This window comes from Aedes aegypti, chromosome 3 (genome assembly GCF_002204515.2).
Source record: "Aedes aegypti strain LVP_AGWG chromosome 3, AaegL5.0 Primary Assembly, whole genome shotgun sequence".
Taxonomy (NCBI): domain Eukaryota; kingdom Metazoa; phylum Arthropoda; class Insecta; order Diptera; family Culicidae; genus Aedes; species Aedes aegypti.
In genome coordinates this window covers 28,613,906-28,631,749 of record NC_035109.1, presented here as the reverse complement: position 1 = coordinate 28,631,749, position 17,844 = coordinate 28,613,906, and the positions used below count along the sequence as shown (strand labels likewise).

At 39.0% G+C, this 17,844-nt stretch overlaps 1 protein-coding gene and 1 long non-coding RNA gene across 2 annotated transcripts in view; one reads left to right on the top strand and one right to left on the bottom strand.

Annotated features, from left to right (window-relative positions):
* LOC5566412 (2-hydroxyacylsphingosine 1-beta-galactosyltransferase) overlaps window positions 1-17,844 on the top strand; it is a 331,598-nt gene that overhangs the window by 48,954 nt on the left and 264,800 nt on the right. The gene's annotated exons all lie outside the window — the stretch shown is intronic.
* Window positions 10,590-11,268, bottom strand: LOC110678073. Its single transcript, XR_002501435.1, has 2 exons — window positions 11,140-11,268; window positions 10,590-11,073 (listed from the first exon to the last, which is right to left on the bottom strand). It is a non-coding gene; the product is annotated as an uncharacterized LOC110678073 (long non-coding RNA).

The window sequence follows — 17,844 nt, the reverse complement described above, 5'->3', positions numbered from 1 at the left end:
CAAGACAAAGTTTCGATTTTCTGTTAATAAAGGGATAGAGGACATTTTACATATTTGTTACATTTGGCTTGAATGCCCTCAATGTGATTTTTGTAAGTTAAATTATTATCTATCATGAGCCCTAGATACATAACTTCATCAGACCAATTTATTGGAACCCCTCTCACCGTAACAACATGTCTACTTGAAGGTTTCACATAAAGAGTTTTTGGTTCATGAGAGAATATTATTTGATATTTCGTGGTGATCCGCGGAATTCCCTTACATTGGTATTTTAAGGAATCATTCGAAATACCGCATACCCTTACCATCGATCGGTTTCGAATCAAACAACCACTGGAGCTCGGTCAATTATACCGATGACCGCAAAAAATGAAACATCGCACCGCACCACCTCTCGCTCTCGGTATTCGGCAGTGGCGGGTGCGGTGCGTTGGGATGTGAGTCAGCACAATCCAAATAATAATAATATTTCTGTAATCGATGGATGCTATGGTGGGAAATCCAGCGGTCTTACGGTGGGTACGATCATATGTGCGTTTGAATTGAAATTGAAAATTTCACATTTCCAACTGAGCATTAGGGTGTGTCAGAGAAAATCAATGTTCGAAACGATGTGGTGACGTTCTGCCTTATTTTTCTTAAATATTTTTCTTTGAATTGTTTTGGACATTTTGGACATGTTTAGCATTACGTCCTCACTGGGTCAGAGCCTGCTCCTCAGGTTAGTGTTCTCATGAGCACGTTCACAGTTATTAACTGAGAGCTTTCTTCGCCAAAATTGCCATTTTCGCATTCGTATATCGTGCGACAGGTACGATGATACTTTATGTCCAGGGAAGTCAAGGCAATTTCCATCACGAAATTATCCTGGACCGACCGGAAAACAAACCCAGACACATTCACCATACTAACCACTCAGGTAAGGAAGGCCCCTAAGGACTGTTCATTTTATAAAGTGGACACCGAGTGCATGCGGAGAGCCGGAGTTAACATTCGAGGCACGATTTTTACGAGATCCGGACAATTTGTTTGCTTCGCGGACGACTTGGATATTATTGGGAGAAAATTTGAAACGGTGGCAGATTTGTTCACCCGCCTGAAACGCGAAGCAACAAGAGTCGGGCTAATGGTGAATGCGTCGAAAACAAAGTACATGCTGGTTGGCGGAACTGAGCGCGACAGGGCCCGCCAAGGAAGCAGTGTTACGATAGACGGGGATACCTTCGAGGTGGTGGACGAGTTCGTCTACCTTGGATCCTTGCTGACGGCTGACAACAATGTTAGCCGGGAAATACGAAGGCGCATCATCAGCGGAAGTCGTGCCTACTATGGGCTCCAGAAGAAACTGCGGTCAAGAAAGATTCACCCCCGCACCAAATGCACGATGTACAAAACGCTCATAAGATCGGTAGTCCTCTATGGGCATGAGGCGTGGACTATGCTCGAGGAGGACTTGCAAGCTCTTGGGGTTTTCGAACGCCGAGTGCTAAGGACGATCTTCGGCGGCGTGCAGGAGAACGGCGTGTGGCGGCGAAGGATGAACCACGAGCTCGCTCAACTCTACGGCGAACCCAGTATCGTGAAGGTAGCTAAAGCTGGAAGGATACGCTGGGCAGGGCATGTTGCAAGAATGCCGGACAACAACCCTGTAAAGATGGTGTTCGCCACGAATCCGGTCGGAACAAGAAGGCGTGGGGCGCAGCGAGCTAGGTGGATTGACCAGGTACACCAGGACCTGGAAAGCGTGGGTCACAGTCGAGGATGGAGAGAAGCAGCCATGAACCGAGGGAATTGGCGAAATATTGTTGGCGAGGCTTTATCAAGATAATTGATGTAAAGCCAAATAAGTAAGTAAGTACCTTGTGCATGCTGTATCTTTCTTATTTATCAATGAAATTTCAATCGGTTTTTGCACATCGTTCGACTAGTATTGTACAATGTTGTGATAATAAAAATTCTCAAAAATAATTAAATTTCACACGAATATGAAACAACGATTAGATCGGTCGATTTTTTGAGGTTATCAAAATCAATGATTGTAAGAAATTGGCTGGAAAATTCGATAATTTATATTTTCTATTTTCAAAAAAGGCTTGTTCTTCGAAAGCATCACCAAACAGAAGCCTGATGGAAAAAATCAAGTTATTTTCGGAGCAACAATTTTACAGATATAATAAAATCAATTTTCCCGTATATTTTTAAAGAAATTTTTTTTTTAATTTGAAAGGAATTGATATGAGTAGAATTTTGTGTGTAAAAGTACGTCCTGACGGAAGTCCTAATATAGTATTAATATGAAACATAACTTACGCCTTCATAGAGTTACTTAGTAAGTCCCCACGTCACATTCAAAGCACAACAGAAACACAATTGTTTTATTCTTAGAAGACCTATCAAAGTACATTAACAATCATTAAAATTGGCAACACTGCTGTAATAAAATCGATTTTATTTTCCACATATTATTTTCATAATATGTTATTCTGAGATTACCAATTGAAAAATTCGGAGAAAACTGTTTACAATTTGCTGTAGATCGATAAATATGCCTACATGATTTTAAAAGTATGAGACTTTTTAGTAAAACGACCATAAACAGTAAAATTTATACTTAAGACTGTAGTTCAATCTCACGATTTTGCTTTCGTTTATACTAATATAGTTTTTTTAGTGATCCAAACTAGTTTTGAACACGCTTTTTACTTTTCTCTTTTGCTGGGAGTGAAAGGATGGTGCATCAGCAAATTTGGCCATAAATGGGTAAATCACTAAAGTTACCTAATGTCATAGAATGGTGGAATATAATTGATATTTTTAAAGCTTTACCTTTAGTACAATAGTAAAGGATACAAACATACAATTTGTTCATAAAAATAAGGATTTTTGTTTTGCGAAAAATAATGTTAGACTTTGACGGACAGCTTTTTTTTAAGAGTTTTTGGAAAAACTATTTAGCTCTTCAACCAAAAGCATTTTCAAAGATTTTATATTTTCATAGCATTTTAGAATAATAGGTCAACGATACACAGAAAACCGATTACGATTTTATCAATAAATAAAAAATATATAGCATAAACAAAGTGTCCACTTTATAAAATGAACAGTCCTTAATGGTGTGGTGTTAGGGTTTGAAAATATTCAAGCAACGATTTTTTTTTCTAGGACACCCTACTGTGCGTCTGATTAGAGTACATGTGAGAGTTATTAGTTTTGTGGCACGGTCAATATGATTCCACCCCGCGCGCTCGAGTGTTAAGTGAGCCGGCTTCTTCAGCAGCACGGTTGTCGTCGATTCAATCCGATTCAAGTTTGTTATTTTAATTCAGGTGGCGAAATGGTGCAATTAAAGGTTGGTACATAGCGCACTTACCTAGACTAGCAGCAGGGAGGGGTTGTTTAGAGTTGACTGATCTAGCGACCGGTTTCGGTTTCTGAACAAGGGGACCTTGAAACTGGACGATTTCTTTACGTTGAAGTAGTTTAATTATGGGTTGAACTGAGAGGGTCGATTTCTCAACGGAATTGCCGGTGGCATTCTGTAGGTGTATAGAACTTTCTAAATAGTTTTATGGGAGAATCAAGCTCATTCAGGTGATATCTTCCGCCTAGAACTTTCATGCCAAGTATGCCGCCTGGAATTTCCATAGATAAAATATTCAAAGCGTTCACTGCTAACGGCAAACCGAGAGAGCAGTCTGGTTCATATGTAAGGGTGCAATTTTCCTGATTGTGACTGACTCTTCTATTTAGCTTCCAAAAAAAAAAACGATATTCAGATGTTCTCTCCATTATGTCTATGACATTCGCGAAACAAACAAATTAACTGGATATGATAACATAACACCCAGTCCCAAATTTGCAGAAATGCTTTGAGTTTACAAGCAACCTTGAATACAACTTTATTAACACATCAGAAAAAAGCAAGCCAATGTGAGATAAAGCGGACCATTTCAATCGTTGAAACTAGATCTAATGTACTCCATATCGGTTTTGCTCTACACCGCTCGTTTGAATTTAGATCGAATTCTGAGTGCCCTCCCAAAAGTTTCAACTAATTTTGATGCAAACTGAGGCTGCACCATAAGTATCTCATTCTATCGATTATGGCGGTATCCGAGGCACATGGGTTATGATTTTACTGTTAGATTTATTGATCAGTTCTAACTTTATCGAAACGCGCTTTAACAGAATAAAAAGTATATCTGCTATAATACGACAGGCTTTGTAGTATCTTCTCTGCGATAGAAAATAAGGTGATTTCGAGGTATTTCCGAGTAGTAAAAATTGAGCTCAAAATTCACACCACAAAACAATTCTAGCGAGAGTACATCGAAATGCGAGAATTTATTTCTGGTACTCTTTAGCTCATGTTGTGCCTTCAATGACTCACCCGAACAAAACAGGCCTCGCGGAGTTTCGTCTGTTGTGTTTTGTCCCACATCTTCCTCGCTCATTTTCAGTTGCTTCTCTGCTTAGTATTTCTTTGCTTCCTCACAAAGATGTCGAGGGGTATAACCAAGCCTGTAATATGATAAATAAATCTATAACGAATCTTCCCATAAGTCTGTGAAGGAAATTCTAGAAAAGGGCTTGCCGAAATCCAACAAAAATCTTTTATGTTAAAGTCTTAGGAAGATCCCAAGAAAAATAATCCGTCAGTTTGTAAGAGAACTTCTCAGAAAAGCGTTGAACGTTCATTTTCTTTTCTCCCTTTATTGTCAAGTATTATTTTTGAAAACTAATATGGATATTTGCAGGATCTTATTCGTGGGAAATATCCGTCGAAAATCTCACCAAAAGCTTCCTGAAGATCTTATCAGAAATCCTTTAAGAATCTTCCCGGAATATCTCCTTGGATCACATTTACAGGTGTATGTCACCAGAAATCATTGCTGGATAATGTAGATTTCCACTTGTTATCTTAGCCTTTCGAGGTCGATATTATCTCATGAGACACCACTAATGGTAATTTGTTGAGAATCCCACCAATGCATACTGGGCCAGGAGCAGAATTTGGCTAGACAAAACCTCGAGCGCTTTAGGAGTGCATTTTTTCGGGTTGGTGTCAAAGGAGACTTATCGTGAATTTAGTTGTTCTTCAATTTGATGATGAAAGTTAGTTGGAAATTTCGCCGCATAGGTGGCGCTGCGATGCAAACTTTTTTGTTTTGCGTCCATGAGCTTTCGCATCTTCGTCTTAGATCGTGTAAAAATACGACAAGTTGTCGAAAACACCAAAGTTCTAGGACTAACAAAGTTATTGTGAAAAATGTGTAAACCACTTAAATTTTACGTTTTTTATACTTTTTACGTCAAAATCGTGAAATGTTTCATATTAAACACCATGCGTCGCTTACATTCGATAACATGCATTTACTATGTGAAAAAAAATCTTGATTCTATTTGAATATTTTAATTTTTGAACAAACCACCTTCTTCATATAATTAGAATAGACTTATTATTAATTTTATCATTATTCTAAAAGATTTTTTACACATTGCGTCAGTTAAGATTTATTGATCAAATACGTTTTGTTAGTCAGGTGTTTAAGTATCTAGAAATTTTCATATTGTTGTGTGGATCCCCTCTTTTGTCATCCCCAAATAAAACTTCGCTGTGGCCTACTATAATATATTTTTAATACCCTGTTATGACCATGTCGAGATAGTTCTCTCTGATATTAATCATAATTCACAATATATAAAATAAAAGTATTTGATTAACACATCTTAACTGACGCAATGTGTCAACCATCTTGTAGTATGGAGATTAAGTTAATGTTAAGTCGATTCTAATTGTATGAAAAAGGTGGTTATTTTGAAATTAAGATATCTCAAATATATCAAAATAAACATCTCGCAAAGTTTGACATTTGGTAGATGAAATATAGCGTTTTTCGAAACATTGATAAGTTTTGCAAAAAAATGCAAATTTCAGGGTAAAGTTATGTTAAAAACTATGATATGTTGCAATAATTTGATCAAAAATAAAATATTTAAATAAAAATAGGACGTTATCGAATTTAAGTGACGCATGGTGCTTAAAAAAAAAAACGCTTTTGACGTGAAAAGTTTTAAAAAACGTAACATTTAAGTGATTTACACATTTTATACCATAACTTTGTTATTTGAAGTCCTACAACTTTGGTGTCTTCGACAACTTGTCGTATTTTAACACGTTCTAAATCTTTGCCGAAGACGCGAAAGCTCTAGGATGCAAAACAAAAAAGTTTGCATCGCAGCCCCACCTATGCGGCAAAAATTCCAACTAACTTTCATCATCAAATTGAAGTACAATTAAATTCAAGATAAGTCTCCTTTGACACCAACCCGAAAAAATGCACTCCTAAAGCGCTAGAGGTTTTATCTGGCTAAATTCTGCTCCTAACCCAGTGTGCAATGGTTTGAGCCTGGTAGGGAGAAACCGATACGAAATTTCTGTAAGTCAAAGTGAGCCGAGTACTTGCTGTCTCGAACTGTCACTGCGCAATGGACCGGATCAACATTTTAGCAAGAAAAAAGTGCTTTCTCTGTTCTCTTCGATTTCAGACTTATGTATGATGTCTTCAGTTCAGATAAGTTGTTCGTAAATGATTGTTGCATCTTCTAAAAAATAAGTTGAATATGGTGGCCCTTATTTAAGTTTAAATTTTGATAAACTTTTTTGTTTAAGGATATTTGTGGTTACGCTTCTCCGCGATTTTTTAGTAAACGTTCTTATGAACAATTTTGTCGAAGACACTTTTAATCTACATTTGAGCTGCGTAAATTGATTCTGAACGTTTTAATCTAGGGTGGACCCGAAAAATTAGTGTTTTTAGTCTAGGCTTCGGCACTACTCGACTATTATCGGCAACCAAATTTCAAACGCCAAATACACAGTATTTTTCTATCGAAACACTTCAATGAAAACATTCAGATGATTCTTTGTTCTGCCCGCTTCCCACTGACGGGATTTGCGAGACTAAACAAACAATATCGCTAGAGAAATAATCAATTCAATTGAACACGCCTCAAAATGCGACTAATTTGGAGCTGCCGAAGAGATTCACCAGCAGATCTTATAGGAAATTTGCCGAAGAGAATGAGGCTGCCGACAATAGTCACACTAACAAGAGATGTTCGCAGCGTTGTAAAAACGTTTTCGAAATCATTTTGACAAGTCTGTCGGTGTGAATCGATAGAGGATTGAGCAGCGCATAAATGTAAACTGACAAACACGGAATTTGTCTGCTGATGTCCGAGAAAATTACAAAAGAAGCGCGGCATCGCCTTAGACTGCCGAGAATACGTAAGTTCCCCTAAATGTGGTGTTGTAGAAAAAGTAATGATACACATTTTTGCTGAACATGCAAGTTTGTAATTCATGTGATTTTGATGTTATAAATAATGTTCAGAAAATATGTGTATCATTACTCCCTCTGTCACTCTTCTCAAGACCACATTCACGTGAAACTGAAAACAAAAAAGTAAGACTAAAATAACTGATTTTTTGGGTCCATCCTAAGTTAAATCTTCCAGAATCAATTTATTGAACTCAAATGAAGAGTAAAATCAAAAATGTTTTCGACAAAGTTGTGAAGCAGTGTTGTGAAAAACTCAATTTCTCACAACTCACGCTTGAGATTTTTCATGCGTGAGTTGTCGATCATGCAACTCAGCAGTCAAAAAATCATGGATGTGTTGGCTCACCTTTTTGACTCATTGTCGCGTAGTTCCACAGTTTACTCACACACGGCAACAATTTCTTGTTAGTCTGGTAAAATTATATTAAGCCTTTCTAACTTCAACAACAACATTCGGGTTTCACGAATTTTTGCCGAGTTTTTCGACTGAATCATTTTTTACGGTTTGAGTTGATTGAGTTGATTTTGCATCAAAATCTCAAGCGTGAGATTTGCGAAGCAGATCTCTAATGAGTTTGCTCTCACGGGAGAGCGCATTGATTGAGATTTTGAGTGTGAGTCTATCAGCACTGGTTTGCAGAAGAGCGCAGCCACAAGTATCCTTAAACAAAAACAATAGAGTGCGAATTTAAACTTATACAAGGGTCATCCAATATTCAACTTTTTCTTAAAAGATTACGAATTACGAATAACTTCTCTGCAAACATCGAACGTCTAGAATCGATGTTTCACTTTTTTCCTGGTAAAATGTCGATTCGGATCATTGTGCACTATGAGCCGGAGTCTTAAACAATGGACAAACATGATAAAAACGCGTAATTGATCAGAACTTATTTTCGCATTTCATCAAAAGTGACGAATGAGAAACGATTCATATAGGGATACGAGTAACTGACACTGAAGAAGACTGCAAGTGGTAGTCAAAACACGTATATCTGTCAAAAACCAGCAATTAGGGCGGTACATGGTACTCCAATCTACTTTTTTGTTTCTCTATTGAGATTCTGCTCAGAGGATTCGAAAACGTTAAAAAGAAACAATTCATGCTTATTCAAAAAGTAATGCCACGGGAGCACCTATTATTCTGATTGGATATAAAGAATTAAAATGCACATCCGTTTACTTTTTCCAAAAAAAAATGAAAATGCAACACATAGAATACATAGAAAACTATGGCCCTTTTTTCATATTTGTCCTGCCTTTTGATGGTCGTTGGCAAGTTAGGATTATCTTACAGTTAGAAAAAACTTTGTTTTATATTTCGTTTGTAGTATCTGTGTCTCCTTACCAGATTAGAGCAATATCAGCCCAAGATGGCCGCCAGATTTTTTCACCTGAATTAATACTCGTATTTTTCACTTGACTCGAAGAAAACGCCAATGATTGAAAACTTGTTTCTATGTTGTACAAAAAATATGTTTTCATAGTTTGCACTCACCATAAACGTCAAAATCGTAGAACATGATATAGAAAATCGTTCATTTCATAGGGAAAATACCATTGCTCACCTAGTTTTTGAAGCTTATCTTACTCAGTTTTTTTCTCAGCTTTCAGGTGACCTCAGAATTCTAAACGAGCGGTGCGCTAATGGTGAAAACACGGATTTTATAACAAAATTCAAGATGGCGGCCAATTTCAAAACGACCGCCATATTTTTTTAGTCTCAGATGAAAGCTGTATCCTTCCTCTATACGATGCTACTAAGTTTGCTATGTGTTCCAAGGGAAATATGACACATATCACATGGGGATATAGATAAGGTTTATCACAACATAGACTTTTCGACGACTGTTTAGCTAGCTGGCGTACGAGGGGTCCACCAATTTGAGAAAACCGAAAGGACCACCCTTCAGTTTTAGCATATACCAGCGATCAGTGACATAACATTGAAACATTCTAGCGATGGGTGCCGATGACGGCCTGATTTAAGCGAGAAATGCTCAGGTATTCATCCACAACTTCATCCACTACAGGCTCTAAACTAAATCTGACTGTACAAACACTCATAATCAATTGGCTTTCACCTTGAACTACTGCAAGGATAAAAAAAATTATGAATAATTTAAGAGTGTGACCATTTTTTTTTTTTCAGAAATTTTCTGAGGTTCCTTGCAAAACTCAGACAAAAATTATGCATATGGCATCTCCAGGAATGTATAATTAAATTTTCTTTATGGATCAATACAGTTTTATGATAACAATAATATGAGCGTTGCAATCATACGTACGGTGAGTGAAATTATCCTTTTATAATAAATTTCTTCAGGAGTTCTTACAAAAAAAGAAAACTAGATATATTCCAATAATTACTCCAAGAATACTAAAAGATTTCTTCTATTAGAAAGGTTTTATTTTTAAAGAGATGCCTACCAATGTTACTCCAAGCGTTTAATCTAAAATTCTAAAGATATTTAATTGATAACCCGCATAAATACGAACCATATTCGTACAGTTTCCCAGATCATCCACAACCATTTGCGACAATATTTGTAGAATTTCCCATAACATCTAAAATAACAATAAGTGTACCCTACCACGAACGGTTTTGACAGTTTGATGAATGGTAATTGGACAAATTACAATGTGGGGAATGGGCGGTTAAGTTATGTAACCATTTGAAAACGCTAATTTTCCCGAACAAAATTTTTCGATTACAGTTTGCTAAATAGTAGAAATATTATCCATATTTTGCTGAATTTAATGTAACGCAAACAGTTTGAGAACTGTTTAACTATTAATTGGACTGAAACTAAACAATGTATGTGTAATTATTGATTTATGGTGTGTAATGGTATTTTAACCATCCACCATACTGTGCTCTTGTTGTTGAACCATAAGAGAATATTTGACGACTCAGTACATTCAATAAGAAACAATGAAACAAGTAAATGCGTGTGGACAAATATAACTTCAATTAAAACAGCCAATTCAGTTGTTCATGCAATCACGGAGCTAATGAAATTAAAGAACTACACTTAAGGGCTGAATTCTGAAGTTAATTTATAGCACACGTATCACTTGTTTCATTGTCTTATTTGAAATAAATACGTATAATTGCTTAAAACCATTTAGTTTTAGTTGTTATCATGTATTTCTATTTTAATATATTTTAATTTTATTTAATAAATTTTCGTAGTATTACCTGAGGGTGCGTATACATATCTATTATATAATTGTGACTGAGTATAATTTTAAAATGCTTATGTACTGCTTCGCGTTTAAAAACGGGTTAACCAACGAGCGAAGTTTGATTTTTGACCAACATCGCCACGTCGCAACTCGATTCTCAATAGTGCGCGTAATGCACACGGTGGAGAGCATAGATATAGCAAAGTGACTCGCGACACGGTGAAGTTGGTCAAAAAACGAACTTCGCACGTTCCGTGGTTTAGTTATTTCTCACAGGTTCACCCGTTTTTAGTCGCGAAGCAGTATACATTCTTAAATACTCGAATAATTAACTGCGCAGAAGTATGCACTCATCCGTACACTATATTCCTTTAGCACATTTTTTCGGCCCATACTGTCGTGTCCACACTTCGCTCGCAGCATTTACATTCGGATTGTCCCTTTTGTGTCCGAGTGGTGAGGCCGCATATGGACGTTCTCGGGGATGGAAATCTTCTCGCGGCGCTTGATTCTTTGATGTGGGCTGGAGTTCAGGCTGCAATATGAGAGAATTGCAGGATAAATCATTAGGTAATTTATATTAGTGAAAAATTTATCTTACCTTAGTATACGGTAGAGGGAAGGCGATTCCATTAACAAATGGCACTGGTATTCATCCGACTGGGATACGCATCGGAACAGAATAGAAGGAGAACTTTTCTGATTTTTCCGTTTAGATCCAATGAGAATATATACTAAGGTGTGGAAGAAGAAGCAATGGCTGTGTATTAGTAAAGAGAAAAAACGTAAACAAAAATAACTACGTCACTAATTTACACGGCTTCTTATGGGAGCCCGCTCGCTTGTAGTGGTGAAACATTTTGCACCGTACACGAATGGCATGCACACTAATAGTCTTTTCCTCACCTCGGTATATATTCTCATTGGTTTAGATCTGATCCGAAACAAATTTTTGCTTGTTTTGATCAGATTTCTGACAGTAGCACAACGACCACGAAGGCATACACGCTAGAAAAATTTTCGGTAGGGCCAGTGCTAATTAAACTTATTTTTATAAATCTATCTTCCTTCCTTCCCTTTACGGTCCATAAATGGGGATCTTTTTATGAAATTATACAAACATGCTCATTTTGTAAACAAATTTATCGAGCTGTGAGAAGAAAAAATAGAATGAAGTGTTTGGGAACTTGCGTAGTTCATGTTATTTTTTCGAAGTGTAGCTTACAAATACCAATGTATTCTACAGTTTGTCAAATTGTTCAATATCGGTTTCATATAGTAAAATGCATGTGTATGACTATGACGCTCAAATTTAAGCACAAACCGTTCGACAAAAGGTCATTTCACATTGGCACTATTTATCACGAGCTAGCATTCTCAAACAGTTTTACAACACATGAACAGCATAATGTATTGTCAACATTTGGCATGCATTACTCAAATAACTTTTAACCGTTCTCAATTTAGGGTACTATATTGTTCAACAAAAAAGTAACCGTTTGTGATAGACTAACATTAATGGGTAAAAGATATTTAATGTTTGGATAATAAGGCGAATTGTATTTTACTATGCGGGAAGTTACCTCAAAAATTTCTTTAGTGATTCCTTGAAGTTTTTTTTAATAATTACTCAAAAAATATCACAAAAAATAAGTTAAGAAATCAAGAAATGTGAAAGATTCTTTGAAACATTCTTGAAAAAAAATTCTGAAGAACTCGAAGAATTGTCTGAAATGTAGCTGTTACTATCCGGACGATTTTTTTTATGGAATTCTTCAATGCATTTTAGCACTCGGGGAACTGGCGTACGGGGAAGAGTAGCACAATCCAGTTTACCGAATCATTCAACATTTTTAAACGCATGGTATAGGAAAATCAACTATCTCAATAATCATTGAAAGGTATAGAATGAAAAAAAAACAGATTATGCACATTTTTAAGGGATATTCACTTTTGATCTGAAAAAAAAATAAATAAAAATTAGTAGCTTTTAAGCAATTTGTTATTTTATGAAACTACTAGCTAACCCAACGTGGCTAGCCACGTTCCAACGGAATTTGGAAGCTTATTATTGACCTTTCTCAAAATGAAATGAAAACTTCAGCAAGAGAATTGATCTGTCATAAATAGTTAGGGTTGATTCAAATATGACTTTCATCGTTTATTGGGATTTCTAGAACCCCTCACACGCTGTATGCTTTTTTCCAAGGGGTCGTCCATAAAAGACGTAGCGTTTCTGGGGGGAGGGAGGACTTCACGGATTTGTGACGAGGGGGAGGGAGGGGTCCTAGCTAGTGGACGTAGCATTTTGAATCATGTCGGTAATAAGAGAGGTGCTTAAAAAATGGCATACAATTATTTATTTTATCAAACTTTTTTTTGGTTGATTTATAGATTTGGATTTTAAAATGATGATTGAGGTTCGAAACATTGACAAAATTGAAAGAAATCTATTAAATTTTAGATTTTCTTGATAAATGCAATCAAACAGATTCTTTAAAGCTTTAAATAATTATGGGAATATGGCATTATATTCGTGTCTAAATTATTAAATTTTTAAATAAACAAAATAGAAGTTTAATAAATTAATTAAAAATCAATGCTTCAACAACTTGGAGAACATTGTTTTCCCATTTGTTTACCAGATATAAAGTCAACCGTTTGAGTTTAATTTAAATTTTTTGTTGGGGCTTTATTTCTTGAAGAGAATGAAATATGCTCTTTTTGGCAAATATTACATTTAAACAAGATATTTATTCCGTGGATTTCAATGTTGCAGGAGATCTCCACCCAATCAACTCATCTATTTGTTTTTGATAGATCAATGCTCTTGATGGAGTAGCCTGAATATTAATGAGGACAACAGATTCGAGTGTTATCGAAATTGCCCTGTCATTCAATTTTCATAATAACTCGGTAATTTGAAGTTTGATTATATTTAATATTTAATTGTTTCATTGTGTAAAATTATTTCAGTTTGGGAAACGATAATGAGGTTCAGCTGAAGTATTAATAGAGATGAATAAGTTGTATAATAATCGCTTTTTTTTTCTATATCTGGCCAGTGATTGGTAAATGGTTTTGAATTTGCATGAAAAAGATCCATTTCAAATTAATATAGTTTGTTGATCATTTTCATTGAAATCTATTTCTTAACAACGAATAATTAAAAAAAAAACAATCCTCTAGTATAACGAAATTTCTGTTCAATTTGTTATAAAATATATTGTACCCTAACTCGTTACTGTTAACATCATTAATCCAAACAAACATTTTTATTTTTTCACTTTTTTTGTTGTACACTTGTTTTTTATGATAACAACAGCATAAGTAACACAATTTAGCCTATATGAAACTGGAAACAAAAAATATGTAACTTTAACAGGATATATGTTTATTCAAAACTGTTTTCCAAATTACTTATGAGCGCTACTGAATATTAAAATGTTATTCGTTAGATTATCCTTACATTTCAGTCAGTAATTAATATCAAACTTTGTATTGAACTTCTGAATTCCTATTTTTTGCTTCAGCCCAGTCGCTAAGGAAAACAATTAAAAATACACTTCTTGATGGTTGGTAAATGGCTGGGCATGGCGTACCATTGGTACCTCGCGTACCTGAAGGAATAAAATAGACCCCTCTGTGCGGTCCTTAGCCTCTTGCCCAGCAACTCCTATCCCTACCTCCTCGCGGTACTGGCCGGGGTACGAGTAACCTTAGGGAAGATCGGGTAACCAACCCCCGGTGGGAACTTTGGTCGTATGCTGACAGGGAAGGGGGGGTTTGCTTCTGCAAACCTTGAGCGTCTGTACTCCATGTTAGGAGCGGCTCACAACAGCGTCGGTTCCCCATGTCAGGGGCGGCTGATCATCGTCCGAGTGCCAGAGAAGGACTCTAAGCTAAACTGCGCACTATGGCCCTCCGAACATTTAGGGGGAATGGTCCTCCGGAAATCTAGGGGGTTGGTGTCAGGCCCTGCAAGCCAACCGTAAAAACACATCAGCACAGGAACGTCAACGAGAGAATACGGACCGGAACAATCGGCAAAGACCACAGCGACGGAAATGGACTAGCGATTGGAAACTCGGTACGTGGAACTGCAAATCTCTCAACTTCATCGGAAGCACACGCATACTCTCCGATGTACTGAAGATCCGCGGTTTCGACATCGTAGCGCTGCAGGAGGTGTGCTGGACAGGTTCGATGGTGCGAACGTTTAGAGGTAATCATACCATCTACCAGAGCTGCGGCAATACACATGAGCTGGGAACAGCTTTTATAGTGATGGGTGATATGCAGAGGCGCGTGATCGGGTGGTGGCCGATCAACGAAAGAATGTGCAAGTTGAGGCTCAAAGGCCGGTTCTTCAACTTCAGCATCATAAACGTGCATAGCCCTCACTCCGGAAGCACTGATGATGACAAGGACGCATTTTACGCGCAGCTCGAACGCGAGTACGACCGCTGCCCAAGCCACGACGTCAAGATCATCATAGGTGATTTGAACGCTCAGGTTGGCCAGGAGGAGGAGTTCAGACCGACGATTGGAAGGTTCAGCGCCCACCGGCTGACGAACGAGAACGGCCTACGACTGATAGATTTTGCCGCCTCCAAGAACATGGCCATTCGCAGCACCTACTTCCAGCACAGCCTCCCGTATCGATACACCTGGAGATCACCACTGCAGACGGAATCACAAATCGACCACGTTTTGATCGATGGACGGCACTTCTCCGATATTACCGACGTCAGAACCTATCGTGGCGCTAACATCGACTCTGATCACTATCTAGTGATGGTGAAACTGCGTCAAAAACTATCCGTCATCAACAATGTACGGTATCGACGCCCGCCTCGGTATAACCTAGCGCGACTGGCCCAACCGAACGTCGCTGCCGCATACGCGCAGCATCTCGAGGTAGCGTTGCCGGAAGAGGGCGAGCTTGACGAAGCCCCTCTTGAGGACTGCTGGAGCAACATAAAAGCAGCCATCAACAACGCAGCCGAGAGCATCGTCGGGTACGTGGAAAGGAGGACATGTAACGATTGGTTCGACGAAGAATGCAGGCAGGTTTTGGAGGAGAAGGATGCAGCGCGGGCTGCAATGCTGCAGCAAGGAACGCGACAAAACGTGGAGCGATATAAAAGAAAACGGGAGCAACAAACCCGACTATTCCGGGACAAAAAGCGCCGCCTGGAAGAAGCGGAATGTGAAGAAATGGAACAGCTGCATCGTTCTCAAGAAACGCGAAAGTTCTACGAGAAGCTCAACGCATCCCGAAAAGGCTTCGTGCCGCGAGCCGAAATGTGTAGGGATAAGGACGGAAGCATCTTGACGCACGAACGTGAGGTGATTGAAAGGTGGAAGCAGCACTACGATGAACACCTGAATGGCACGGAGAACACAGGCGACGAGGGTCACGACAGCGGAGGAAGTGACTACGTCAGCACGGCGGATGAAGGAAACCAACCTGCCCCCACATTGAGGGAAGTTAAGGATGCCATCAGCCAGCTCAAGAATAATAAGGCCGCTGGTAAAGATGGTATTGGAGCTGAACTCATCAAAATGGGCCCGGAGAGGTTGGCCGCCTGTCCGCACCGGCTGATTGTCAAAATCTGGGAAACAGAACAGCTGCCGGAGGAGTGGAAGCAAGGGGTCATATGCCCCATCTACAAGAAGGGCGACAAACTGGAATGTGAAAACTATCGTGCGATCACTATCCTGAATGCCGCCTACAAAGTGCTATCCCAGATTATCTTCCGTCGTCTATCACCAATAACAAATGAGTTTGTGGGAAGTTATCAAGCTGGTTTCATCAACGGCCGCTCGACAACGGACCAAATCTTCACTGTACGGCAAATCCTCCAGAAATGCCGTGAATACCAAGTCCCAACGCATCACCTGTTCATCGATTTCAAAGCGGCTTATGATAGCATCGACCGCGAAGAGCTATGGAAAATCATGGACGAGTACAGCTTTCCCGGGAAGCTCACAAGACCAGGGCTGGGAAGCGTCAATGTCAAGACAGGGCGCCGCGCGACTTTTACATAGTTTCTTACCTCACTGTCATCGAACGGCGAGACAATGACAGAGATTTTCTCTAAATTCTCTTTCATTTTTCCGTCACTACGGCCTGTGACGGAATCGCAAACATGACTATTTTTAGTTAATTATCTGGTTTAATTGTTGTTTATATCGTTGGAATCAAGGAAAGATATTTACTTAACGTTTCAAGCACATTTGCTTTCCGAAACTCTCCAAAATGAGATACAAATTTTAATAGCAAAACAACAGTAAAATTGCTCTCGTGAGAGCTCTGTCATTGCGACTTGACGAAGTGAGCACATGAAATATAGTTTCGACTTGCGACAGTGAGAAGACTCGTTTCGTCAGTGTCGCAAGCCGGTCATGATACTTAACAGCCCTGCACAAGACTAATAAGAGCAACGATGGACGGTGTGCAGAATAGCGTGAAGATTTCGGGCGAACATTCCAGTTCGTTCGAATCCCGCCGGGGACTTCGACAGGGTGATGGACTTTCGTGCCTGCTGTTCAACATCGCGCTAGAAGGTGTCATGAGGAGAGCCGGGTTCAATAACCGAGGTACGATTTTCACAAGATCCAGCCAATTTGTTTGCTTCGCGGATGATATGGATGTTGTCGGCAGAACATTTGGAACGGTGACAGACCTCTACACCCGCCTGAAACGTGAAGCAACAAAAGTCGGCCTGGTGGTGAATGCGTCAAAAACAAAGTACATGCTGATAGGCGGAACCGAGCGCGACAGAGCCCGCCTGGGAAGCAGTGTTACGATAGACGGGGATACTTTTGAGGTGGTTGATGAGTTCGTCTACCTCGGATCCTTGTTAACGGCTGATAACAACGTTAGTCATGAAATACGGAGACGCATCATCAGTGGAAGTCGCGCCTACTATGGGCTCCAGAAGAAGCTGCGGTCGAGAAAGATTCACCCTCGCACCAAATGTACCATGTAAAAAACGCTTATAAGACCGGTGGTCCTCTATGGACATGAAGCATGGACCATGCTGGAAGAGGATCTGCAAGCACTTGGAGTGTTCGAACGAAGGGTGCTTAGAACGATCTTTGGCGGAGTGCAGGAGGACGGTGTGTGGCGGCGGAGAATGAACCACGAGCTCGCTAGGCTCTACGGCGAACCAAGTATCCAGAAGGTTGCTAAAGCCGGAAGGGTGCGCTGGGCAGGGCATGTTGCAAGACTACCGGACAACAATCCTGCAAAGATGGTGTTCGCGTCGAATCCGGTTGGCACAAGAAGGCGGGGAGC